At 34.5% G+C, this 21,163-nt stretch overlaps 1 protein-coding gene across 1 annotated transcript in view; it reads left to right on the top strand.

Annotated features, from left to right (window-relative positions):
* The first annotated feature begins 491 nt into the window (after positions 1 to 491).
* LOC131684066 (putative metabolite transport protein HI_1104) overlaps positions 492 to 21,163 on the top strand; it is a 78,879-nt gene continuing 58,207 nt past the window's right edge. The window contains exon 1 of the mRNA XM_058966594.1: positions 492 to 951. The gene's annotated coding sequence lies outside the window, so the exon portion shown is untranslated. The remainder of the gene's footprint in view (positions 952 to 21,163) is intronic.

Genomic DNA, 21,163 nt, shown 5'->3' with positions numbered 1-21,163 from the left:
TTGCTACAACGAACTGTAATGATGACGATCAACTTCTAGACTTCATGAAACTTCACTCTGCAACTAAATAATGAGCGATATAAGTCTGTCTGTAAAACTCTCTAGTACGTACACTCGATTTTCATTAAACAACTTCACTTCCAGCACACCGCAGTACCATGTGTTTGTAATATCAGACGGCTAGAATGATGTAAACGGAACAACAGTGGCCGACAGCGAAAATGACCAAGAACAAAATGCTATAAACCTACACACGAAGAACACTTTGGGGTACTATCATCCGTCCACCTTACCTGCCCGGTCGTTTTGTCTCGCTTGTAGGATAAACCCCTTTTCCGGAAGGCGGAAAGTATGAGGCAATTCAGTCCCCGCGCGTCGTCGTAAGTTCTACCCCAGTAAGCAGCAGCGGGGAGGTTCCGCTGCCGTAGCCGAAGCCAAATCTAATTACACTGGCATTGGCTTATAGGCGATCGGTCGGTCGGTCGGTCGGTTGGTCGGTCGTAGCGTGAAACAAACAGTGCCTTTTGTTATTTATTGAAACGCCCGGGATCGATCCAAGCTTAGTCAGTGGCTGATCGACGGTAGATTCGGTTGTATATCCTAGCTCTCGTCTCAAGAGAAGATCCTTCCCACCGCCCGGTAATACTATCTAAGCGTCCCTTTCTCGGTGGACGGTAGCCGTAAATTTGCCGGTTTTTTTGAGCAACGGAGTCAAGACGTAACCGACTCAGGTGTGATCATTAAGGTGCAAATTATTTAATTTAGGCCGAATTGCCAAAAATTGAAAGTGATAAAATACGCGCGAGGAAGAAGAGTGCAATTCTGTGAGAACAATTTGTGATCAAGTTTATTATATAGTATATCGATCGATCGTCAATTTGTTGGAGTGTAGTGTTTGACTGAAAGTGCAACAGAGAGATAGTAACAACCTGTTGGAATTAGAGATCAAAGGTGAATAATTGTTTACGTCTATTTAATGATTAGCTTGTACAGCGAATAATAGACTGTAGTCTTTTGGAATGTAAGGGTTATTCTGATATATGAACACTTGCTTGGTTATTCGTGAGGATAAATCGATGAATGCTGAGTCGCTGTAACAGGTTCGGAACAATTTCGTAGCGGCTCTGTGGAGAAGCACTCTAGCATTATCGAACGCTTTACTTTATTAGAACCCATGGACATTATTGTTGTGAAGAAATCTCAAAAGTATAAATATAAGCATTAAAATATTTTTTTGACAATTTTGAGCTCTTGTCGTTTAACGCATTATTAACAAAATGATATGATTGAGCTCCGAAGAAAATCCGTATCCAATCGATATTAATTAATCCTATTATTCAAATATTTTCGTTATCTTGTCATTGTTCAAATACTTATAATACGTAAGAACTGCATAGTTTCTCTTGCTGTATTAGAGGATTGATTCTTTTTCGCTAAATATATGATATTGTTCAAAGAACTATTGTCTGTTTCAAATGTCTCACATGTTTATAGTGGAAACAAGGTCTATTTTTTCATGAGATATCATCAGTTTCGAATGGTATTATTTGAATCTCGCCTGATAACACTAATTTACAAAATAGTTGCGAGAAAAAGTATTTATAAGCTCGTTTTGTACAATAGTGTAAATAGTGTAAAATAATACATTTCCTAGTCGTCGATTGAGCTTATTGCACCAGTTTACAGCATTTCTGAACTCAGTAAGCTGGTGGTCATTTTCAATGTAAAATCGTGTGCTGAATCCGAAAATGAAGTCCAAAAAAGTTTACAGTAGAACAGTTTTCGAGTTAGACTAAAAAATGAATTTCTCCTCTAAAATAAAAGGTACGATTAGTTAAATTCATATATCTTCGGTCATAGAGCATTGATACGAAAAATAATTATGTTGAATTAAAGGTAAATGAAAGTACTTTTTTCGTCTGAACATTTTGTTTTAATGTGACTACTGGTTCTGACATTAGATATGAGTTTGTTTATCTGTTTTCTTGATTTTTCCTCATTTTTAAAGAAATGTAAAAAATTGGTATTAAATAATACGCATAATATTCACATGAGTCATACAGAATCGTATACGTTCAAAATTCGGTGCAAACTGCACTATGCACTAATATACAAATCGTAATCTTATGATGACGCAAAATTTTAAATACTCTTACTAGTTTCACAAATGGTGACTTATCTCCCCTTTTTGCCACGTTTGGTTCTACTAACAATTAATTTTACGTTAGTAAAATGTCTAGAAATTTGTATTTTGAATTTATATTGGATGCATACAGGTTTCCACGACGTACCGATTTTACTGTCTTGGCCCACAAAACGTCGATATACTAGAATACATTACGTAAGACATCTAGAAGTGTAATTTCAAAATATTTCACGTTCTTCGAATCATTCTGTAGATCAGACTTTGAGGTTTCAAACCTAAAATAAGTCGCTTCCGACATCCAACATAATTTCAAAATACGAACATAAATAGATGTTCTAGTAGGGAAAACAAACTATTAGTTTTTCAATATTTGACGTATTGGTATGTGATATCACGTATACGTAGGGATTCGTCAAGTTTGTATTAACGTTGTACAAAAGTAGTAGTTGAGCACTTATAGAGTTTCAAGATATGAACTGTATGAGTCGTGAGGTTTTAGTTTACAATGAATTTTGTATTAAAAGAGAGTTATTTTCTGAATGGCACATGTAAATATTACACGCGGTATTGCATACTAAGCATTCGATGATTTATTCCTTCACAACGTCTGAAATTATTATTATCAGAAGACTAAAATTATTTGGATAAACGATGTCGTATAATACTCCTGATCAAATTTTCAGAACTTCTTCATTTTATTTGCTCAACACATTTCTGACAGATCCCTAACATTTTATAAAATAAACACTAGACAAAATGGGTTTGGGACGGTTCAATAAGTTAAGCCAGAGAAACTGAAAAATTCTCATTTTACAAAAAAAATGAATTACTTTCGTAATTTCCGTCCGATTTTGACTAACAAGAGCTTATTTTTATTGGTTATTACCAGGCTATAAGTTTCACTACAAATATAATTTTTAGAATTGTTTTATTTTGCCCAAAATCTTGATTAAACGCTGAATTTCCTTCAACAATATGAGAAAAAAATAAGAAAAAAATTAAAAAATAAAACTCGCGAATAACGCCAGAGCCATTAGTCGTATCAAAACAAAACGTACCGACGACCGAAAGTACGTACATTTACCTTTAATTTAGCATAATTATATTTTATATTGATGCACTATAACCGAAGATAAATGGATTTAACTAAACGTACTTTTTTCTTTAAAGGTGAAATTCACTTTTTCACTCTAATTCAAAAACTGTTTTATTGTAAATTTTTTGGACTTCATTTTCGGATTCAGCACACGATTTTATATTGAAAATGGAGGTCACTTGTTGAAGTTCAGATTTTTGTTTTTATTTTGTAAACTAGTGTTATTGATACTATTCGTTGATTTTTTCGCTGATATCAAGTTAACCCTTTCATGCCCAACTTTTTTCTAGTGCATGTAGGGTTTCAAAGCTATTTTTTTCTTGAAAATGATTGAAACATGAATTGCTTATAGGTGATAGGTGCTCCCCTTCCAGTGCTAGAAGCTACTCAATTTTTACCTTCCAATGCTCTATACAATTCTCCTAGAATATTTATTGATAAGTTTTATCAGTTTTCAATAATATTGCATCATAACAAATATATATGAAAAATTTATTGTCCGTCGTCAACGTAAACTGTCCCTGACAGCACTACTCCATCGGAATCCAATCAGACTAATTGCTATAACTTCAGTTTTAGAGTTGATTCTTGTAACTTGTAACTGTTAATGCTCAAATGAATGGCTATGGCATTTATTAGCCTTAGCCTTCAATCAAAAGTTATAGCTGTTTAAAAACGTTGTTATCCACAAATAGCGTGGGCATGAAGGGATTAATAATAAAGTCACCAATTACTTGCTAAAGAAACTGAGATTTAATTGCGTTCTGTCAAAAAAGTTCGGCCAATCTCTGGACTGACAATCTTTGGAGGATCTGTTATTAATAACATTAATTATTAATGTCATTATTAATAACATTCACTTTTTTAACTTCTGCTCCATTTTTGCGACAGTTTTCTCAAACTTGCCTTGAATTTCGTAAAAACCACATGTTCACATTACGAAAACTAGACCGTGAACAAAAATTGTCTTTTGTAGCAGTATTATACTTTTTTCCGTAACACCACAACCAACGCTTATTTGTTCGTTTTTGTGTGAAATTCAGCTATGTTATTACTAAGTTTTTCCCTTTCGCTACTTTACGAACATTATTTGTAATTCAAATATTAATTCGTGATTTTATTTATAGATATATTAGCCTTGTCTATTATAACTGATTCATTAATTCCATATATTTTTTTTATGATCCGGTTTTCGAGAATGTGAAATACTTCACAAAAGCAAAACCGTCTTGTCATTTTCTGGTGAACTATTTAACATAATCAAGAATCTTATTTATGGATCGATTGCTGCAGCGTGATGCTTCAAAATTCGTACACGAACAATATTTGTCAAGACCGTAAAACAGGCTCCCATTGCTATGATGTATTTCATATAGCTTGCAATTTTAACCATAGTTTTAATACTTTTGCGTGAACAATTCCACAGAATTCAGAATGCTCCGTAAACTGATGCTTGATTTATGGTATATTGGTTATTATCTATTTCACGTGCCCATAAATTAGACAATATCACCAATCATTTTCACTTTAATGGTCTTGTTCAAACAACTCAGTCCATGGTTTATATAATTTCACGTGAATTATTGCTAAAAAAATTAAATATTCATGGATCCAATGATGCTCCGTGAACTGGTTCTTGATTCATAGTATTTTGATCACGATCTGAAAATCGTACTTGCGAAAAAAACTCACAAACCCATTAGATACCTTGATCGATTTTACGATCTTATCATAAATTATATATTTCAAATATTGCATGTCAACTATTTTACGAAACTTGGAACATTTTTCATGTTCCCGCCCCATGAATTCAATTCCGTTTCATAGTATATTAGTTACAATTCACCATTCATACTCGTAAAAGAATTTCCAAAATGCAATTTTGTCTATAGTCCTAGTATTTTGGCTTAAACTCTTTCACAAAACTTTTTTCACGTCGTGAACGATTCACATTTCATAATTCACAATTTACCTTTGGTTATCATGAAGAATTTCACAAATTCCGAAGAAATCTCTATATATTTTCAAGTTCCAGCAACTCTGCTCATGACATTTTTGAACTGGAAATAATGATTCCATAACTAATGTTCACAAAATTTGGAATATTAGTCATGGAATGATTATTGTCCAATCACGTTCGTGATATATAATATATTGGTCCCGATTCGTTGAATATTCCATCAGACGGCCAAATTAACTTATATCTGATTTCGCACTCATAACAAACAATACAACAAGGAAGGGGCAATGTGAGTGACTAGTGAACGGACAAGTAGAGAAGGCACAAACTAATTAAGGATTAGGAATGATGGAGAAGCTGAGTGGATCCACTCACACTAGATGAAGTACGCTATTCAGAAGCTGAAAAATGAAAAGCCCGTATAAAGGGACGGCGTCCAGGTCGAAATTCTAAAAGTTTGGTAGTGTACGAAGCAATCCACTGCGTGATTGAAATAATTTGAATGGAAGAAGAAATAGCAGTGTACTACCTTAATTATTCTATTGATGCCAAGATGGTCGCTCACATATTTTATCGCCACATTTAATACAAATCTATCGTACAGGTGTGGCAGCGAAAAGGATAAATCAAAATCTACACTTTCGGATAACTTGAAGTAGTATGCTACATTTACTGTGTAATAAAACATTTATAACAAAATGTAATTGGCATTCTTATATATCAATCTTTTTCGTAAAACAATGACCATAATGATGAGGTTTTAGTTGTACATATTTATGTTCCTTTTGATTTTTTTTAAACCTTAAAATTTGAATAAACTATCCATTTGACGCCAGCTGGTGGTGGTATACTTCGAATTTGAGTCAAATGTGACTTATTTGTATTTCGACTTATTCCGACTTTTCAGTCCGTTCGGGCACTTTTTCAGGGATTCGATTCGATTGGATAAAGACAACATAGTTTGTTTTTGATTAAAATAAGACTGCATGGCGATGTTATAGGTTGAACAAAAGTGAGTAAGAGGTGAAACGAAGATATTCTAATTTTTGCAAGTTTGGTTGTTTAAAAATTTAAAAAGCATAGAAACGGTATACAACCACTCAGCCTTTGAGTTGCACAAAAATTCTTTTTTTTTAATATTTTGATTATACAAGTTGTGACCTTTAAGGTCATTCCCGCCTCTTTTTCGCGTTAGAAAAATCTCTTAAGTAAAATTCTAATTCTATGTGTGGAGTAGGGAATCGAACCGAGATGATCTGCGTACAAGGAATTCGATTTACCAACTAGGCAATGCTCGCCCCAGAAAGATTATTGAAAATTAGATTGCTGTCAATAAAAAAGTTGCGTTTTTAACGGTTAGAATCTGTTTACGTTATCAACAAATAATTATGAATACATCATCCGCAACAAACTTTAGTGAAAACAATATTAGTCCCATCCATTCGAACGCTCATGTTTGAATATTTCAACCAAACCGCAAAACTGCCCCAAATCATTTTTCAAACACCAACAATGCGAACCTGCACCCTATGTAACCACAGAGGTCGTCTGACAGTTCATTATAAACTATCTCCGACCAAAGGTATTCTGTTACATCATTCTCATCTCTTGATCATACCTTTTTTATTGATCTCCGACGTTCGACCCCTCTTTTCAAGGCCATTCTCGTTCGTGATTTGTATCGCCGCACGTACCGACGACGTGTTTATGTATTATAATTACTAGCAAAGCCCTGCAATGAATGGGAGTAAATTACATTGGGATCTGGAGAAAAAAAAAATGCATGTAAATCAACAACATAATGATTATTACCGTAGAAAGTCTCACGGTGGCAAGGTGACAGGTTATTTACTTCGTCTTGCTTTCTCTCGTGTAGAACGAAGAATACAATCCCGCTGGGGAACGTTAGGTGAAGAGTGTCGGTTCCGTTGCAGCCAGCGATACACCAGTGTCGAACAGTGATCCATTTAAAAATTCTTTTCGCGTATTATGTTGGTAATTGTAACACTCTCTGTTCTTGGTTTCTGCCTGAGTATTTTGGTTTTATGTAAATTTAGTATAACAAATGAGGAATTCCTCGAAGATCCGTCTGAAATTATTTAAAATCGTGACCGACCATCTTCGATTCCTATGAAACTTTACACGTTTGACCGGCATGGAAGACTAAACATTTTTCACAATCAGTAAGAACATTTTGACTCAAGAGCAATTTTTCAAAAGGGCGTAGACATTTCTACGTGCCATAATTTCAAAAAACTTTTGTTCGATTACTTTATTTTATACAGCAAAACTTTCTGAGCATGAGTTACAGGGAATGAAGATTTCCGTACGAAAAATGTCATTTTTCACAAAACCAAAAATTTGTGTTAAAAATTTAAATAGCAAAAAAAACTCTTTTTTTATTTTTTTTTATTTTGTCAACAAAAACCTAAAGAGAAAAGAAGCATTTTGAATGTGATTGTATGATGGAGAACTCATCGGTAAAGTTTTTTCTGGCAATAACTTTATACATGTTTTTAAATTTCATACTAATTGACATACAAAACTGCAATTTTATTGCAGAATATAATTTTAAGTATCGCTTTAAATCAAAATGCATTTAACAAAAATCTTCCAACATGCGATTGTTTTCGAGATATTTGTAATTTTATTCCAAAAAATCAGTTAATTCGACTGATTATGCCCTTTTTAAAAGTTATTCGCGTTACCCCATCATAAAATGTCAGAAATGTATGGTTTTAAAGACGTAAAAGAAATTTTTTCAGTGTATTTGGATTATGAAGAAGCTTTCAATAAAAAAGCTTTCCTAACAACAACTTGACACATTTTCATAATTCATACTATTCAAAAATACATTTTTTTGTTTGAATATATTTCTAAATTTCTAACAACATAATTATTTTATTTTATTATGACCTTTTTATAAGTTCTTCACATTTCTCCATCAGCAGCAATAAGTTTTTTAAACGGCCGTAACATTTCCTGTAAATTTCTCTTTGACATCAAGGCGATATTGTAAACCATTTGAAAGCTACATGAAAAGAACCAAAATATTTAGTTTAATCATCAGACCCTTCGGTTGAATAGTATTTTGATTGTTTTCGTATACCTTTCAAATGGTTTTCAACATCGCCTTGATGTCAAAGGGAAAGTTACAAGAAATGTTATGGTCCTCTGAAAAACTCATTGTTGTTGATGAAGAAATGCGAATAACTTCTGAAAAATTCGTATTAAAACAATAGAATTGTATTGTTAAAACAAAATTTTAAATATCTCGAGAACTACAACATATCACAAAATTTTTATTATGAGCATTTTGATTTAAAATAGCGTTTAGAATCATATTAAAAAAGAAAATTGTATTTTTGACTGCAAATAGTATGAATTATAAAAATATGTCAAAAGTTGTTGTTAAGAAAACTTTTTTATTGATAGCTTCTCCATGATCCACATGCACTGAAGAAGTTTCTGTTATGACTTTAAAACGATAAACATTAGATTTTTAACATTTTATGATGGGGTAACGCGAATAACTTTTAAAAAGGGAGTAATCAGTCGAATTAACTGGTTTTGTTGGAACAAAATTCAAAATATCTCGAAAACTATCGCATGTTGGAAGTTTTTTGTTAAATGCATTTTGATTTAAAATGATACTTAAAATTATATTCTGTAATAAAATTACAGTTTTGTATGTCAATTAGTATGAAATTTCAGAACATGTATAAAGTTATTGCTAGAAAAAAAATTTACCGATAAGTTCTCCATCATACAATCAGAATCATAATGTTTCTTTTCTCTTTAGGTTTTTGTTGACAAAATATTAAAAAATAAGAAAAAATTTTTTTTGCTGTTTAAATTTTTAACACAAATTTTTGTTTTTGTGAAAAATGACATAGCATTTTTTCCAGTGTATATTTTTTTCGTACAGAAAGATTCATCCCCTGCAACTCGCTCTGAGAATTTTTTGCTGTATAAAATACAGTAATCGTACAAAAAAATTGAAATTAATGCACGTAGAAATGTCTAAACATAAACCGAACACAACTTCAAAGTTTCGTTCGAATCGACGATGGTCATATTTTGTGGTCGGCCGGTTTCTTATCGCTCAAATCAACTTTATGTCTTCTCTCTGGAGAAGCAGATAGGCAAGCTGGAAATGTAAACCAAAGCAATTTGTATATAAGATAGTGTGTAACTGCTGAGGAATATATGGTGAATTATCTATATAAGCTAGAAGAGCTTTAAACATATTGCGATTTGCATGGTCATCGGTATTAGTTTGGTCAGCAGTTCTGACAGCATAAGTCACTTTACGCTTGTCCGGACATGCCCCAGACTCAGGTGATTCGCATTTAATGCCGACTTTTGCGTGTAGAAGACAAAAGGTTAAAACGCAGGAAAACTCTAAGCTTGCTCATATGACCCTATGCCATGCTTTTCTAAACTTTGTGTAAAATTATATCAAAATTGGTTAAAAAAAGCATGTGTATTAGTGGAATGATTTACTTTTAAATCTATTTTCATGCTCCAAATAACTGCATGAAAACAAATGTAAAATAACAAATGTAGCTGAGGAGGAAAAAAATCAACATGAAGTCGGAAGCAATTGTGGTAACGTGGTCTAGAAAATTTCACCACCGGTGATCTCTCCGTCGGAGTGCCTAAGAGCTAAATGGCTCACGAAGATGGACATCGGTATTGGGAGAAATTCCGCCATTAGGAAACTCTCAGCGCCAGCTAAGAGATAAATAGGATCGAGAAATGTGTAGAAGGGTAAGAAACAATGCGAATGTATTGTAAAAAGATGTAAATCATTATGTTCAGCACCACTAAACCTTTTCAAATACCGATATCTCAAAATGGAGCAAATAATACTGATTGCTTCTTTTAACATTCGAAAGAGCTCAACTGATAGTATATTTCAAAAAAATATCTCAGCACAATTGGTGTTTCCTTCTCAAGAGGGTATGATAATAATAATTCCCTTGTTCTGATGCAACAGCGCAGCGGCGAATAACCATGTTCGCACTTTTATAGATCTTTCATAGTTGGTGACATATATGAGTAAATAATTTCTGAGATTTTTTGGGTAACTCATTTTATTGTACTTTGGATATTTTGAATACTAATACTGTTGGTAGCATCGATAGTAAAACGAGATATAAGATAAATAAGTGATTTTAAGGGATAACATTATGATGGAAGATAAAGGTTAGAAATTGTATTTTTGATGATTTGATTTTTTATCGTGTCTAGCTAGTCCTATTGGTAAGCAACGAGCAATTTTTACGAGTGTGGTTGGAACTCATTATGTTTTAGATAGCTGTTGCCAAAATGTTACACAAATCGTACACAACTTGCTCATTTCCATTTTTGGGAATTTTTAAACTCAAATTTAAAAGGTATCATTTTTCTTAAAATCAAAGCATATTATAAAAATAATTATAAAATTATTATAAAATGATAAATTATAAAAAAAATAAATAAATTATAAATTTTAAAATAAATATTTTCATTGGTGTGGTGTGAAATATTTGTATTTAATTTGAAGCGCATAACACAAACTGGATTGACTATTTTAAAAATGCAAACTTTATTGCATTTAAATTCTACAGAGTGCAATTGTTATAACAACGGTCTCACCACACTGGTAGGTAGATTAAGACACTTTTCATTTTGCTACTTTAATATGAATCCTTAGAGTTCTAGCGAGTATCCTTATCGTCAAACATTGGTATCAAATAGCTTATATTTAGTTAAAAAATTTACCTGTTGGAAGGATTTATTTACTATAAAATTAGGCCATTCTAATAGCAATACATAAAATTATATACTCACGTGAAATGGGCAATTTTGTGGCTGCCATTTATTATTTGGTGCTTTATGACACAGTAACTCGAACACACTTAATGGCAGTTGTCGTTTTAATTATCACGTTTGTGTAATCAATTAAAAACTATTCCTTTCTGTTTTTGCCCTGACAGCTTATCCGTAAAATGGGGTAATTTAATTATCCTCGTAGCTAATATTTATCAGTCTTTAACTTGTTAGTTACATGGCTACGAGTTTATATTGCCATACAGTCATGCCCTGTCTTTATCTACCAGTTAAACTTTTTATCTCGTTTGATCATTGAAATTTAGAGCAATATTTGCGAAAGTCTCCAAACAATTAGTACCGAATTTTATGATACTATTTTTTAAAGTTGGGCATTTTACATGAAGTTGTTATCAAAACATTATATAACTACAGTGGCTAATTGTTGAAACTGCTTCAACATCTATGACGTTATAATGTATTTATTTCTGGTCTACAAAATTAAAATTTGAAATCCAAAACATGTAGGGTAGACCATATTTTATTCATCTCATTAGTCAGGATGTCACACTATTTCATTGATCACTTGGCTAACTATCACTGGATTGCGCTTAAATAGGTTTTAACTACCCTGTGCGCCGCCGAGCCACGCCGCCGCCGCCGGTAATTTTTAACGTACGCCGACGCCGATCTACCGTTGGCGGCGCGCCGCCGATGCATTTTTCCCGCGCCGACAATTCGCGAACTCTAAAACTGTTGACTCATAATTTTATCCACAAATCTAGGAACATTGTCCATGGACCGAATATACGACGTTAACTGATTGATGATTTATCACATCTTGATCATTATTTGGTATTAGTGGTCGTCAATTGGATTACAAAATCAAAATAATCTTGATATTTTCTCGAAAACTATTACACGACACTCGTTATATAATTCAAAGATACATTCTTGCTTCGTCAACTGGTTATGATTGTGAGCATATAAGTTTAAATTCACCATTCGTGTGCGTGAAATGGTCCACAAATTAAAAAAAAAACTTCCTCTTTCAAGATATATGAGCCTGAAATTTACGATTATGTGCCTGATCCTAATGTTTGCACGTAATCAATTTCACTGGAACGCAGTGTATTATTCATTGATTTTTTAACCGATTCTTATTTCCTAATATGCTACACACGATTCACCAGTCGAGTTCGTGAAACTGTTCATGATGTAATTCATGAAGTAATTAATTTTCCACATAATCTTAATATACTTACGTAAACAATTACAAGGAACTTAGACTATCATTCATGGATTATTCGCTCTGCTTTTTAGTTTTGAAATTTCTATGTGAGCTATTGTGTACAACTGCTAGCAACCAGTCTCATAGGCACGAGCATTAGATACCAAGACATTACTAGGACCTGTAACCCTGTTATTCCTTTGTTAAAATTCAGAGAAATGTTCGTAATTAAATGAAACTGCGCTGAGCAAAATACATTACCTAGCCACAATTCATGTCCGTGAAATAATTTAGAAAACTATAAGACACGTGACTCTGTGTAAAAAATCCAACGGTAAGCTTAAGACTAAAATATCACGATAACACGACGAGAATTTACGAAAACCGTTGCACGTCGTTCAATTCTTGACTGTTTTAGTCAATAAAGTTAATACAAATCAATGTTTCATCGAGTTATGAATATAATGTCTTTTTTTACGTGAACTAGTTTTGTGAAAACACAAAATTTATTTTCAATACGAGGCTTATTTATAATTGATTGAATCGTCACCTATTTTAAATTTTTTTTACCGAAGAATAGTTGGACAGAGTGATCTTGACTTTTCGCGACGCTGGTGCACAGATGTGGCGATGCAGAGGGTAAGTTTTCTGGTCTCATAAATTATTCATCGTGTGATCTAGCCCCACTCAAGAAAGATTTTCAGTGTCAGTTGCACCAGCCCGGTATCACAGAAAAATAAGACGTAACACGAGATGAATTTTCATGACTCGTAGAAAAAACGGTCGATTTCAATTACAAATCGGTGGCGTCAGTGAGATTTTGACACAGAGCTAATTGCGTTACTTAGTTTCCGCACCCACCCGAAAACGTTACGGTCTTTTTAATCTCATGCAAACCAAAACAAACAATATGGGCCGGAAATGTGAAATTCATTCTTGTCGAAGTGCCCAAGGTGGGAGTTGTTCACAACCATTTCTTAAGTTACAACACGATGCCTATCGGTGAGTAAGCACATAACAGGACGTTAGTAATTTAATTAATTCGGTGTATCGAATGTATGCAATGGATTAGAATTCGTTGGTCCTCGGCACTGCTGAAGAAATTGGCGGGGTGCAGGTGCTACAAAAACTAGAGAACGCTCAGACCATTTTCAATCAGACTTGTTTAGTGATCAGTTTCAACCTAACAGGAGCTAACACGTCAAGTCGTGGAATGATTATGATTGATAGTAACTGTATATTTAGGTTTCGTCAGGGTGTAGATCTGTAATATTCCAGCAAATCGAGCATACTTTGCACTCAAGATAGAAGCAGACCATACGTTGTAAGAAAATGTAGTGCCAGGGAATCGTATTCCTTATCATTGGCGATTTTGTACTTACAAGAAGTAAAAGTAAACACCAGCCTGGAAAATGAAGTAATGTGTCTACCTTGAAAGGTTTAAAAAGTGACATTTCTGCGCAGTAATGCGTGTTAGGGTTCCTGATATCTGCGGGATTCTAAAAGAGCGACGGTAAACAACCCAGGGACAACTTGACAGATAGTTCTTGTTTCATATATGCACCACCGATTTGATGGTGGCGCTAGTATGCCTTCTCTGTATGAGTACCACGAACAACGAAACGAAAAAGTTTCAAGAGAAAAGCGTGTTTCGTTACGCGTGTTATGAACGCCGTCAATGCGGCTAGAACAACATTTAGAAAAAGCTTATTCCAAAATGTGAATAAAGATAACTATTATTAGAGAATAAATTTATCCCTAACTGAAAACCGTCAGCAAAGTTACATAAATCTTATTATATATTTAGCTGGAAGTCGTTGTTTTTAACAACCGGCTCTCTTCCCTCCTAAACATGTTTTGGTTTTCTTGTTGTGTGAATTTTGAAACCGTTAAATCATTGGTGCTTTTTATCTCGAGAAATGTAAATGAAAAATATTTTGGCCAATGAAAGTACATCACCACCAAACTTAACCATTCGTTTTGAATAGAATTTGTGTTTTATTAGAATTCTAGCAGCAAAAAGAAATGGTAGAAATGGTAGAAAAGCTTAAATTGATTATTTTCCACAGATATGGAAAATAATAAATGGGATGCGCCTTTTTCAAATTTTGCTCCATTCGAGCCGCCACGACATCACCAAATCACCCCAAAATTTACTTATGAATTCAATATATGGGAGCTGTCAATTGTCCCCGGGCTAACGGTAAAGATGACTAAATAGAAACAAAAAACAATGAAACGACAACAACAATTAATTTCCTCAAACATAACAAAAACTGTTTTACCGTTGCTTAATTTCTCAAATATAGAACAATAAATAATTATTATGGGTCATTGAAATACAGTCGTTACTCTGCATTCTTCAAATTTGTCCATTGCAATCATTATTTCATGCGAAGTCGTAGTATGCGACATCGCCAATTTTTCTATTTCGTTCTTCAAATTTTACAACTGTAAAAATAGTTCCACCTTTCATTTATTATCTTGCATTTGGCAAGCAGAGTGGTCACTATTGGAGCATCAGTCGAAAAAAAATTGATATGGTTGCGAGAATTACATTTTGTGCAATGTTCAACAGATGTCGCTAGTACATCGTGGGCGATGATTTTTTAGATTTTCTTCAAACTGTAACGTTTGTTTGTATGTGCTTTGAAGTCTGTTACAATAGCAACCGAAAATTTGGGAAAGGAATTGTACTGTTAAGAATTTTTTTTAGTTACCTAGGCGTCAATATTCGTCACGCCGACACACGCCGGCGCGCCGCCGCCGATAGGGTCCAACGGCGTGACGCCGTCAACGCCGCCGCCGCCGGCCAAAAATGTCGCTTACGCCGCCGCCGATTAATAATGCATCGGCGCACACCTCTAGTTTTAACATCTTTGCTTCATTCCTAAGAAGTAATACAATGAAAAATCTTGCCTGGAAAATGTAAAATACTCGCGTTTTAGTGAAAAGTGGAGTACAACGCACCCTTATTCATCCTACCATTTAAGCTAATGTGTTGAATAGAGATAGCAGACACTGCTCTAACTAATCTGTCCAAATGGGTGGGAATAACGGAGGCGCTAAGATTAATTAGGGCATAGTAATTAGTTACCCTAACTTCAAAATAAAAAAAAATAAAAAAGCAGAATCTAGTCAGTTAATACTTTGCAATTTATTCCAGTTCAGTTCAATTTCTGGCCTCGAGAGTAAAGGACTCCCTTAAGATACAAGCTTTATCAGTTCATCAATTTATTTTAATAATTTATCAGCTCACAAAAAATTAAAAAGAAGCAATTCTTTAAAAGCTAAATACTGACTATAGCTTAAAAATATATGGACCAATTAACCAAACAAATTACTTCGGCAATATTGTTGATCTTGTAGGTTTACATTTACATGCATTCGGAAGCGATAAAGAACAGGTCGTCACTGTACTAACGTCGTATATCAGCTGACCTTGTTCTGCATAACCGCGCAGGTTTCCGCATTTTCGACACATTTTACCGTTTTTTTTTGGGCGACCGGATGCACTCGTGCGAAGCCACTTAACGTTCTGTGTGTTTTGAGTCGAATTTTCGCGCCTTCGTTTTGCTTCTCATTAATTACTATAGTCTACACAGTTATGCCACTTGTACTCACCTTTCGAAATCGCATTCATATGTAAACTGTAACTGGAAAAAATTTCAATAGGACCTAAGTAACAATGACAGATTTTCTTTGTTTACTTTTTCTTTTAACTATGTATTTAATGTTTATCACTTAACATTTTCCATAGTATGCTAATCAATATCGTCGTCATTCATCATGTATTAGAAAATTTGTGAAAAGTTTTACTGTAACACCGTAATAATCGAAAGAGAAAGTAAACAAAAAGAGGCACTTAATGCTACTTAGGCCCTATTGAAGCATGTCCGTTGGACGACTTTTAGCACAAATAGATACTTCTTAAGAAAGCGATGTTTAAAGATCATCCAATTAGGGACTTGCGTTGGTACAACGTTGGCCGTCTTTTGTGGGAAATAGGAAGCAGAGTATTTTGGCACGATTGGTACCATGTTATTCTGAGGTTTTTGCCTTGTCGTGTCCTCTCGTCACTTTCCTGATCTCTTCCCATCAGGGAAAATGAAAGAAAAGGGTAGAAACATGGAAAATCAGAAACCATATCACAAAAAAATAAACAGCCTGGATAAATCACTCCTGAAGAAATAATGAACCCTGTTGATCAAGTCTATAGCTATAGTCTATAGTGCAACTTTGATGGGATTGTCGTAATTTCTCTGTTCTACCACCACACAAGCACCCGCATTCCTGTAATGGTCTAACAATGTCAATGTCAAACTAGGAAATGTCCAGTCACATAACTTCATAAATTTATTAGGTGTGCCCCAGGGTAGCAATCTAGGACCCCTGCTGTTCTCCTTGTTCTTCAATGACGTTTGTAATGTCCTTTCACCAGGATGCAAACTTATCTATGCAGATGACCTTAAAGTACTTCATATCGTGCGATCTGAATTGCACTGCATTGAGCTACAGCGACAACTAGATGAATTTTGTAACTGGTACACTCGAAATTGATTGACTATCAGTGCATTATCCACGTAATATTATCCACGCGCAGAAAAAAAACCCAATTTTGTGGTGTTATACTATCTCAGGGATACTACTGGTAAGAGTGTCAGTTGTCAAGGATCTTGGTGAGATCACTATTCCCACATGATTGCGAAAGCCAACCGGAACCTTGATTTTATCATTAGAATAGCCAAAGAGTTTACTGATCCATACTGCCTGAGAGCACTGTATTTCTTTCTTGTACGCTCCATCCTGGAAGCTTCAGCTATCATTTGGTGCCCATACACGAATATCTGAATGAACAGGATTAAATCTATACAAGCTAGGTTTCTCCGATATTCTCTTAAAACCCTGCCATGACGCAACGCAATAGCGCTGCCACCATACATTGAACACTGTCGTCTGCTTGACATGGACCCTCTTTCAAAAAGGCGAAATATATCCAGAGCTTTTTTGTGGGAAAAGTTCTAACTGGTGAAATAGTTGCCCCAAATATACTTTCTCAGATTAATGTAAAAGTTTAACCTTCCGGAAGTAGTGCTAATGTACTGAGTGCACGCTGCTCGTTCAGTGGGCCATAAGCGCCGGAGGGTTAAGATCGTGGGATTTTTTAGGACTTGACTATCAAAGTACTGATTATGGATAAAATGAACCCATAAATGCGATGTTGGCGTCTTTAATAATGTGTATGTATGTTTTGGCGTTTCTGTATCATGTGATGTTTTTAAAAGTAGGCTTAGACGGCTAACTTAGAGCATAAGATGTGATTTAGATTTTTTAGATGTATTATTAAGTTCGACACAGTGTAATTTAATGTGCAATATTTTTGTGGATATGTGAAAAGATAATGAGGTTTTTACGAGCATTTGGAGGGTGTTCGATGGACTAACTCCAAATTGGCTTTTTCTCATTCTATATTTCGTGTAGACCATGTAGGTTAGATGAAAAATCAATCAATAAATAAATAAATAAACAATTGTTGTATAAATCCACTGAATGAACTTGGGGTTGAGTCTCCAAGATTTGCCGAAAACATGTCTAGGTTGGCCGAAGGCGGTGCAAGCTCTCTTGGTTTTGAAATCGATGTGAATTGACGAATTTAGTTTTGAGTCAAGAATTGTTCTACCGTGCTTAAATTGATCTGCGACAATAATTTCAGAGCCAATGAACCGCAACGGATGAGCTCCACGTGTAATCCTTCGTTTCGTACGTGTAATCCTTCGTTTCGTGAAAAGTACCACTGATGTTTTATTTAGATTATCTAATAGTTCAAAATGAAGATATCATTGTTCGACAACACATAAGGCTTGCTGAATTAAATCAAAAAGGTTGTAATGTAAATTCCGGTGACCATTATATGATAATCATCGGCCATGTATCGGAAATCCAACCTCATTAAGTTTCCTCAACAAGCCATCGGCGATAAGGCTCCATAAAAGTAGTGACAGCACACCACCTTGAGGGCATCCACAGACATTCAGGGTAGTAGACTGTCCACGCTGATATGCATGTTGTACTGCTTCCAGCGAGTGCTCGTCCAAGCCAACATCTCGAAAGTCTAAGTCTAAGTCTGTGTCTCCTCACAAGTCATGCAGCCACCTCTGGGAATGAATTTCACAATTATTTCCCGCCGTGCCAATGGAATGTATTCTGTTGTAAGACTATAAATAAGAACTTTTTCCAAAATATGCTTGAAGTGTTCGCATCCACTTTGAAGTAGAACTCAGAGATTTATACGAAGCAAAACTTTCAATCGCTTCCTTGATCTCTTCTTTTGTCACAATGCTAAGAACAAACGCCCAAGAATCAGACTAGCGATAGGCGAGTGAATCGCAAATCGATCAAAAGAATTGACTCTTGAAAAAGAGTGAGTGAGCAACGTATCTTTTTAAAAATGTTGCGATTCTTTAAAAAAAAATCTGCTGTTGAGCGACTTAGAGGAATGTATAATTATTAATTACCAAATTTACAAAGGAATATTTATTGTAGAAGTTGTCTTTTTAGTGTGCATTTACCGAAGCCAGCATTCAGTTTAAACGCTTCCTTCATTCATTCACTTCCAAGCTTAGTAAAGCTTCACACAGAGTCGAAAACCTTCAGTTCCAAGGAAGTAAAAATTAATTCACGAACAAAAGCATTTATTTGCTATACATGACGGCAGAATGTGGCATGTTTTAAATTTTAGAGCATAAGTGAACTGCGTAATCCTTGTTTGATGCATTTTTGCTCGTTAATTCCTCTCAGAGCCAGCATAGAAACAAAATTCAATTTGAAATCAAAATTGAATTTGAATCGAAAATAACTAAATGAATGCGCTGCACAGAACTAATGAAGCACGATGATCCTAAAAATATGCAAGCAAATAGAGTGAGTTAGCTGTGGACATGAATCACATAAAAATAAATAAGCGCAATGAACACACTCACAAGTATTTTTTATATATGGAATTAAAATATGTACTCCTTATCAAAAATCAATAACTGAATTGGTTTGCCAATCTCGAATCACATTACCTGAAAACAAATCAGTGGCAGTTGTGATGGTAATGGCTCCATACAGACTGAAAAGTCTGTGTCAAAAAGACAGTTGAGTACTACGTCTTCGTCAGACGAGTATTCACCATTAGCAGTTCTAATCGAACTAACATGAAAGACTTTCGATTTCGAAAGTTGCTTATTTAATCGACTAGCCTCGTTGAGATTTGAGACATTTGTGCAGAGGCTTTTCCAATCAATTCGCTCAGAGGATCGAAGGGCATTTTCGTTTTATACGAGCCAGATTCACAACTCATGCGCAATACCGTCACCGCAGAGAGTTACATCTAACACCTCTTTTCTCCCAACAGTTGGGCGACTTCCTGCATTTAGTAGAAGAACTGTGCCTAAGACGGACATTTTAAGGTTAAATAGCAAATTCGACTTATCCGTTGATGCATTGCTCGCAAATTGTTTGAAAACCGTGATTTGAGATCATATTCCATTAATATAGTAACTGATACTAATGCAATTTAAAACAGAAAAATGTTTAAAATGGTTATGAAAAAAGGCATAAAATCGTCATTTCAAAACTGGGACGGGAAAGACCGACACCCGACATGAGTAAGATGGACCTTCGGTGTTGGTAATGATAAACATAGGACAAGGGCTGAGTGAGACGCTTCTCGATCAATAAATTTTGTTTTCTGTCGGTACATCACAATGATAGCATAATGAAAAATAGCCCAAGGGTATGCAATTTAGCAGAATTCTACTTTGTCCTCATGTAAAAATATGTCCATCATTCCCTACCATACTGTGTCTGTCATATCCAACATGGCACTAAATTTAAAAAAAATCTCCTAAATTATGGTCGATTAAAATTTTCAGTCATGTAAGCTACACTTTTGAAATCATAAGAAGGTGATAATTCATTATATCGTCGTTGTTGTGCTATCTTATGACAAACGCCATTTTGAGGTGAACTGAGTTAGAAATGCAATATTACTGAATTTTAAAATATCTACAATGTGACGCTTTCAGAATTTTTAAATTCTGCTGAGTTACTGAGATACACGATTACGACAAGCGCCGATTTCTTGAATTGTACTATCTTGCTACAACAAAAAATAGACAACAATCCTAGTTTGTTGGCTTGCTATAAGCCAAAAAGCTTATAGCAAGCCAACAGATGTCTCTGATGACATACGTAATTCCTGTGCAGATCAACCATAATCATTTTCTAGGTTCTTGTCTTGGGAGGAATTTTTTCCTATCATAGTTTTTTTTTCTGCGAATTGTTGGCTTGTGCTAACAAGATTATTGAACAAATTTCCATTTGAGATTTCCACTAGTTTTGGAAAGTATGCCGAAATGTAATGATGGATTATGCAAGAAGCATATTTTTTTCGCCCAGTCGCATGCCAACAATAATATTGTTTGATATATTTTGTCTCTAAATTGTGAAAACTTTTTTTTCCAGTACCATCATTTTGTAACCTGATATTGCTGCTACCGTATGGAAAAGCATAACATTGGGCATTATGATCTGTAACGCATAATATTACGATTCAGTTATGATTCTTTTTTATATGAAATCTTCTGTGCACATTTGTGACACATCATACATATTTTATTATCAATACATACTTATGACACTTATGCGAGCGACTTTTGTTTACATTTTTAGCAAAAACTGTCAATATAGTCAACCGATATTCTCATAAAGCGAGAGATTACTACAGAAAAGATAGAAGCATCGATTGCCTATTACAAAAAGTGTCTAACATTTATAAATTTGAAGATATTCAATCTCAAACTTTAAAAATCGTGTTTCTCGAAAAGTTCTAAATGGCGTTTGTAATAAGATAGTACAAGGGCGACG

Source organism: Topomyia yanbarensis, chromosome 2 (genome assembly GCF_030247195.1).
Source record: "Topomyia yanbarensis strain Yona2022 chromosome 2, ASM3024719v1, whole genome shotgun sequence".
Taxonomy (NCBI): Eukaryota; Metazoa; Arthropoda; class Insecta; order Diptera; family Culicidae; genus Topomyia; species Topomyia yanbarensis.
The sequence above is the reverse complement of the archived record's forward strand: the minus strand, read 5'-3'. Positions and strand labels throughout refer to the sequence as shown.